This window comes from Leopardus geoffroyi, chromosome B1 (genome assembly GCF_018350155.1).
Source record: "Leopardus geoffroyi isolate Oge1 chromosome B1, O.geoffroyi_Oge1_pat1.0, whole genome shotgun sequence".
NCBI classification, from domain to species: Eukaryota; Metazoa; Chordata; class Mammalia; order Carnivora; family Felidae; genus Leopardus; species Leopardus geoffroyi.
The window spans coordinates 81,918,361-81,925,788 of NC_059327.1; the positions used below are offsets into that span (position 1 = coordinate 81,918,361).

Below are 7,428 nucleotides of genomic sequence, written 5' to 3' on the forward strand. Positions count from 1 at the left end.
CTTTTTATCATGAATGGGTGAGTTGAGAGTTTTTATCATCAATGCATGTTGAATTTTTTCAAATGCTTTTTCTTCATCTCTTGAGATAATCATGTGATTTTTTTATCCTTAATTTTGTTGATGTGGTATATCATGTTGATTGACTTACAAATACTGAACTGCCCTTGCATCCACAGAATAAATCCCACTTGATCATGGTGAGTGATCATTTTAATATATTTTTGAATGTAGTTTACTCGTATTTTGCTGAGGATTTTTGCATCTGTGTTCATCAGGTATATTGGGCAGTACTTTTCTTTTTTTGTGGTTTCCTTATCTGTCTTTGGTATCAGGGTAATGCTGGGGTTGTAAAATGTTTTTGGGAGCTTTCCTTCCTCTTCTATTTTTTTGAATAGTTTGCACAGAATAGATATTAATTCTCCTTTAAATGTTTGATAGAATTCACTTGTGTAAGCCATCAGTTTTGGACTTTTGTTGTTTGGTAATTATTAATTACCAATTCAATTTTGTTGCTGGTAATTTGTTCAGATTTCATATAGATCTTTAATATTTCATCTGGTCCAAGAAAGACTCTGAAAAGTCAAATATATCCTGCAAATTTTGTAAAACAACTTTTCAAATGGCTTACCTGGAATGACATGTTGACTTATTAAGTTCAGATAATTTTTTAACTTGTTTGTCTTTTAGGGGAAAGGGGTGGTTATGATTGATTTCAGTGAAAGACTTCAAGTTGGATTGATGCAACCAATGATGTATATGAATGTAGAAAAAGTTTTGTTTATGGAAGACTTCTTTGAACCATAGTGGTACTGATCTCCAATAGTGTAAGAATTTGTATATCTCAGCTCTAGATCTCTTTGTATAGCTGGTCCTTGAACAACATGGGGGTTAGGTGTGCTGACCTCCTGCATAATTGAAAATCTGTGTATAACTTTTGACTTCTTCAAACTTAATTGGTAATAGCTATTGTTGACCAGAAGATTTACCAATAACATGAACAGTTGATTAATACATATTTTGTATGTTACAGGTATTATATGCTATCTTACAATATGGTAAGTTAGAAGAAAGAAAATGTTATTAAGAAAATCATAAGAGAAAATACATTTACTGTATTGTATATATATATATATATATATATGTAAAATCTGTGTGTTAGTGAACCCTTGCAGTTCAAACCCATGTTGCTCAAGGGTCGAGTATATTCTAAAGAATTCAGTTATTTACTAAATTGGGATCTAGTAACTGTTTTTATTATCATCTAAAGCTTTAAAAAAATTGAAATGAAGGGCAGCTGGGTGGCTCAGTTGGTTAAGCACCTGACTGTTGATTTCAGTTCAGGTCATGGTCTCGCAGTTGGTGAGATCGAGTCCATACTGGGCTCTTCACTGACAGTGAAGAGCCTGCTTGGATTCTCTCTCTCCCTCTCTCTCTGCCTGTCCTCCACTCATGTGCTCTTTCTCTCTCTCAAAATAAATAAACATTTTTTAAAAAACTGAAATGAAACAAAGGCCATTGTTCTTAAGCAAACCCTTTTTTCTGAATTAGCTCATTATCTTACATGAAGAATGAACAAGTTTTAAAAGTAATCTACTACTGACCAGTATTATTCCCTTTATTCCAATAAAAACATAGTTAAGAATAATGAAGTGATGGGATTGTGTAGGACTTTTTACAATAAGCATGTGTTACTTTTATTGTTTTATTAAAAAATATATCAGAATTAAAATAATGTGGGTTTATGGTGATTTTATTTTCTCTTTTTATTTTTTTTTTTTAATTTTTTTTTTTTTCTTTCTTTTTTTTTTTTCAACGTTTATTTATTTTTAAAGGGACAGAGAGAGACAGGGCATGAGCGGGGGAGGGGCAGAGAGAGAGGGAGACACAGAATTGGAAACAGGCTCCAGGCTCTGAGCCATCAGCCCAGAGCCCGACGCGGGGCTCGAACTCACGGACCGCGAGATCGTGACCTGGCTGAAGTCGGACGCTTAACCGACTGCGCCACCCAGGCGCCCCTGGTGATTTTATTTTCTGATCAGGTCATTTATTAGTGCTCCCATAAGACCATGTATCATACATAACAGCACCACTGAATTTCATTTCTATTTAAATTAATAAAGTTTCGGGAATCCTTGATACCAGAGTACAATGACTGACAGTCATATCCTAACCTTGTGAAAATGCGGTAATACTCATTTGCACTGTCTTCTCCACAGAGACCATGTCTTATTTATTTTGTATCTCCGGTTCATAGAACAATAATGCACTCAATGAGTATCTTTTGAATGAATCTATTTATCTATCAAATTCTATAATCCTGGTGTACATTCTGAGTTCCTATGGGTAGGGCAAAATTCCAATTCTAAATGTATATAAAACAGAGTAGTGTCCTAATTTGGCATTATAGATCCATCATATATAACTTGATACAGCTGTTAAAAGAGAGGAGGCTGCAAGGCATAGTAAATAGTAGAGAATGCACCCTTCTCAATGCTGATGACATGGTTTTATTAATACAGACCACGATTTTCCTTTAGAGCTGCTGAACCTATTGCCTACTTACTGTCAGAACAGTTTAACATCAACTGTGCTACAGCGAAAACCATTGTATTTGACAGACATTCTCCAGTATTTAAATGAACAATACTAAGTAACCCCATACAACAGGTCAACTCATTCAGCTATTGGAATGTATATTTTGCTGTTAACTTACACTGGTGGGTCCATGAGGATACAATTCTACTGAAAAAAAAAAAAAAAAAAAAAAGACATTCACCAAAGGCCAGGCTGAACTGCTTTTATGGTCAAAGCAGCCCGTTGGTAGTTTACAGAGTGCCTGGCTCTCTAGGAACCACCCTCCTCCCTGCTTAGAGAAGGGGATCCTAATCCCTCCTGCCAGCCGCCTTTGCCTCGCTCAAGATTACATGAGTCTTTAGATTCTGAAGAAAGCTGCCAGCTGCCTTGACTGGAAAAAAAAGATAAGAGAAACCTTGCTGAGGAGAGGGAGGGGCCAAGACTAGGAGGGAGTAGAGTGGAGCTCCTGGAGGGAGCTGAGGGGATGAAACCCAAAGAAGAGATATGCCCACAAAACAAGTTGGAATAGTGAACAAAGGCTCTTCAGTGCCTGGGCTGAGGTAGAATAACAAGGGGAGAACCCCATGGTGGTGCAGGAGGAAGATGGCGAAGGGGTGAGGTTACTGATTGCCAGGGGAAGGAGACAAAGGGAAGAAGAGCTCAGCTTCCTCATCTGTTCCTCCCTTTGCATCTAAGGTCTACCTTGCAGGGCTGTACCTTTGTTTCTACCAGTTGGGCAACTGACATAAAAGAGAAAGCACAGACACCACTGAGAGCAGTTCTTTTTTTATTTTTAAAAACAATTAAAAAAAATTTTTTTTTCAATGTTTATTTACTTTTGAGACACAGAGAGACAGAGTATGAACGGGGGAGGGTCAGAGAGGGAGACACAGAATCTGAAGCAGACTCCAGGCTCCGAGCTGTCAGCACAGTCCCTGACGCAGGGCTCAAACTCACAAACTGTGAGATCATGACCTGAGCCAAAGTCGGATGCTTAACTGACTGAGCCACCCAGGTGCCCCTTTTTAAAAAAATTTTTAATGTTTATTTATTTCTGAGAGAGAGAGAGAGTGAGAGAGAGAGGGAGAGGGAGAATATGAGTGGGGGAGGGGCAGAGAGAGAGGGAGACACAGAATCTGAAACAAGCTCCAGGCTCCGAGCTGTCAGCACAGAGACTGACACGGGGCTCAAACTCACGACCATGAGATCATGACCTGAGCCAAAGTTGGATGCTTAACCTACTGAGCCACCCAGGCACCCCAGGAGCAGTTCTAAAGCAACAGAAATACTGTGGGCCCATCAGGGAGATGCTGTTCCTGAAGCAGTTATTGGAAGTGTGAGCAAAGCCTGGTGATAGTTAATACCAGCCTTCAAACCTTCTCAGGCCCAAATTGTCTTCCACCATTTATGGCACAAGACCCTAGGGTCTCAAGTGAATACTCATCTGAGGATTTGAGCAGAGTCAGTATTACTTTTTGAGAAAATAATTTGGCCTTGTTTATTAGGAAAACCCTGTGTCCTGATTCTTCACAGAGGTAGAGAATATCTACTAGAGAATGTCAGGCTGCTAAGGAACTTTAAAAAATAAGGGTTTTTTTTTCTGCCATGTGTGGCATTTTAAAAGGCAGTATGAAATATTGGCATCTCAGATCCCGGTAGAGGATTCAATTATGACATGACAGTTATTTGCTTGCCAAAGCGTGGCCGCAACATCTGTTATGTTAAAGAAAGCTGTTAGGGCAGCTGGGTCAAGTAAATTCTGTAGAAAAAATTTTGTTTCAATGGAAAACCGGCCTTGTGCATAGCAATCCCTTCCAGATGATAAGATAGATTCTAGCCCAGTGCAATGTCTTTGAGCTATTCTGCCACAGTGGTAGGCAACTGATAGATACGTATATTATGTCTGATCCAGCAGTGATTTTAATTTACTTCCTCCGCCACATGAAAAAAGTAGTTTGGCCCTATTTACAACGTTCCTTTAATCCTTGTGAATTTGTGCTGCTTTGACTTTTCCTTTGAACTGGTTTATAACATCTCTCTGGTTCCCTCATGTCATATGATTAAAAAAAAAAACAACCTCTATAACCCATGTTCATTTTAATGGCTGTATGGGAGCCATGATTTTACCATTTTCTGAAAATTATTTTTTAACAGCTCTCTTCTCTGCTAGGCTCTCAAAGCACTTTTTCTCTACTAGAGGTAAGAAGAGAAACTAATATTTACATATTTTACCAAATGTTCTTCAAGTGACCCAAGGAATCTTTGAAGTCAGTTCATCAGGGAGAAAATTATTGCAGCCCAGCTCAAGCTCCACCAGGAGGCTGACACTTTTATTGTAAGCCTTGATGTTCTGGTGCTTTTTCAGGTGCCTGTGTTCTTATCATACGAATTCTTGCGAGCTGATTTCGCCCTGCTCTCTGGGGAGATAGCTTCAGGGCTTCTGAGCACCAGTAAGGTGAAGTTTGCCAGTTGCCCCCTCTTTTTGCTTATTCTGGGGCACTGTGACCTGCCCTAAATTGTTTTTGAGGAAGGTAGACTCTATTAATTCATAAAATAATTGCCATGCCCCTCCCTTTTCCTATCAGATAGCCAAAATTCTTAAGGTTGCTCTGATGTTCAAAATGACAAATTTTATCTGAAAATGACATTTTCAGGATGCAAGGAACTGTTAAGAACTATAAAGAAAACTTATTTTGCAAATTTTGTTCAAGTGTGGAGTGGAGTATTTTTGTGTTGTTTTGCACTCAGCTGCAAGGACCAAGCAAGACAAAACCCCTGTCTGCAAGGAAGTCATAGGGGAAAAAACAACAACAACAACAAACAAACAACTCACACATACAACTAACTATAAAATAGTGGGAGAGATCATCCAGTAGCAGTGGCCGGCAAGGAGACAAGGGCACGACAGAGGGACACCGTGCCCTTCTTTGAGGTGCAGAAGCGCTGGGTCTTAACTTAGATCATTGGATGTCAATCCGAAGTGTTGAGCAGCCTCACAAGATTCCAGGTCAATGTCATGCTTTTGAAAAAGAGTAGATAGAATGTATACATGGAATCAGTGGTATCCATGCAGAGAGAGAGTGCAAGATAGAATTTGATGATTTTGTAGAAGGTCTGCTTCAGCAGAAAACGATGAAACGTCTGAGTGGCATCAGGACACAGCAGGATAAGCTAATAAAGGTAGGGGAGTATACACCCTTGCCTCACCACCTGGGCAAGGAGGACCTTAGACCTTGAGCTGAGCTACTGCTCCTGGTGGCTCCAGGCTCATTTTCATGTTATCTTTTCTCCACTGAAAAGCTCATTTACTGAAAACCTTTTTGTGAAGAGTAAGATTGTCCTATCCTATTAAAAAAATAATAATAACGTGAGATCAGGGCTATACTTAGCAGTATGAATGCAATGGGAGAAACAGGATGGGGCCAAAAAGTGAATATAATTGCTTGGTAAAGAAATTTATCTAGAATTTTAATTGAACAGACTTGAGAGTTGTCCAGTCAGTTTACAGATGAGGAAACCAAGTCCCAAAGATGTTATATGATCACAATTTTTCCAATGATGTAAGGGTAGAGACATAAAAGTGTGTGCTCACACCATGATTGAATATCACATACATTTTTACCTCTGAAGCTACAGCTGCTTTTTTTGGTCAATACAGTGAATTAGCCTGGAAACGTGTTGCTGTATCTCTAGTCAGTCTACTTGTGAATGTAAAGAAGTCATTTGTAAAGGCTTTTGGCAGGCTAATGTGTTAGGCCTGGGGGAGAATTTCTCAGGTTTTGCTGGATATCCCATTATCTGAGCTGTTATCTAAGCTTCAGTTCTGGGAGGTCTCCTGGGCTAAAGCAGACAATCTAGTAACTGGGGAAGCTGAGATGGGTAGTGGTTGTGGTACCGCTAGCAGGATTTATCTCCTGGATTGGCCAGAATTAAGTGGAGCAAGAGCTACAGCTTTTTTGGCCAGGGTTCAGGGCTGGGCTCCTATCCCAACAGGGAGCTAGGGTGAAAACCAGAAGCTGGGCAGGAGGCCAGTCAGATGAAATGGTAACTGAATTCCTGGGGGTCTCCATTTCCCTCCAGGAACACTGGACAAACGAATTCCGGATTCTGTTCACTCATGAGAAGGAAGCTTCAAATGTATTGATAGACTGAGCCATCCCCAACTCAGAGCTCAGGTGGGGAGCAGTTGGGTAGGGTTAGGACAGTCAGGGATTGACAAGGATGGGCACTATCTTTTATAGATTTGGGGTTTCTAGGGCCACCTGGGTGGCTCAGTCAGTAAAGCATCTGACTTCAGCTCAGGTCATGATCTCACAGTTCGTGAGTTCGAGCCCTGCATCGGGCTCTGTGCTGACAGCTCAGAGCCTGGAGCTGGCTTTGGATTCTGCGTCTCCCTCTCTCTCTGTCCCTCCCCTACTTGCACTCTGTCTCTCTCTCCCTCAAAATAAATAAACATTAAAAAAAATTATAGATTTGGGGTTTCTTATAAAAATATTACCTATAATAGTAGGAAATCCAGAAAAAGATAAAAAGGAAAAGTTAGAATTAACCATGAATTCGTAAGACAATATTATAGATATTGTTAGTTAAACTGATTTTCCACTCAATATATTGTGCACATTTGTGAGATCATTAAGTGTATATTTTTATTAGAAATAACTTATCTTGGAGCACCTGGGGGGTTCAGTTGGTTAAGCCTTGACTTTGGCTCAGGTTATGATCTTGCAGTTTGTGGGGTCGAGCCCCATGTCAGGCTCTGTGCTGACAGCTTGGAGCCTGCTTCAGATTCTGTATCTCCCTCTCTCTCTGCCCCTCCCCCACTCGCTCTCTGTCTCTCTCTTTCTCTCTCAGAAA

The 7,428-nt window shown here is 40.1% G+C and overlaps 1 pseudogene; it reads left to right on the top strand.

Annotated features, from left to right (window-relative positions):
- Positions 1–3,158: 3,158 nt before the first annotated feature.
- LOC123596392 lies at positions 3,159–5,811 on the top strand (annotated as a pseudogene).
- The last annotated feature ends 1,617 nt before the right edge of the window (positions 5,812–7,428 follow it).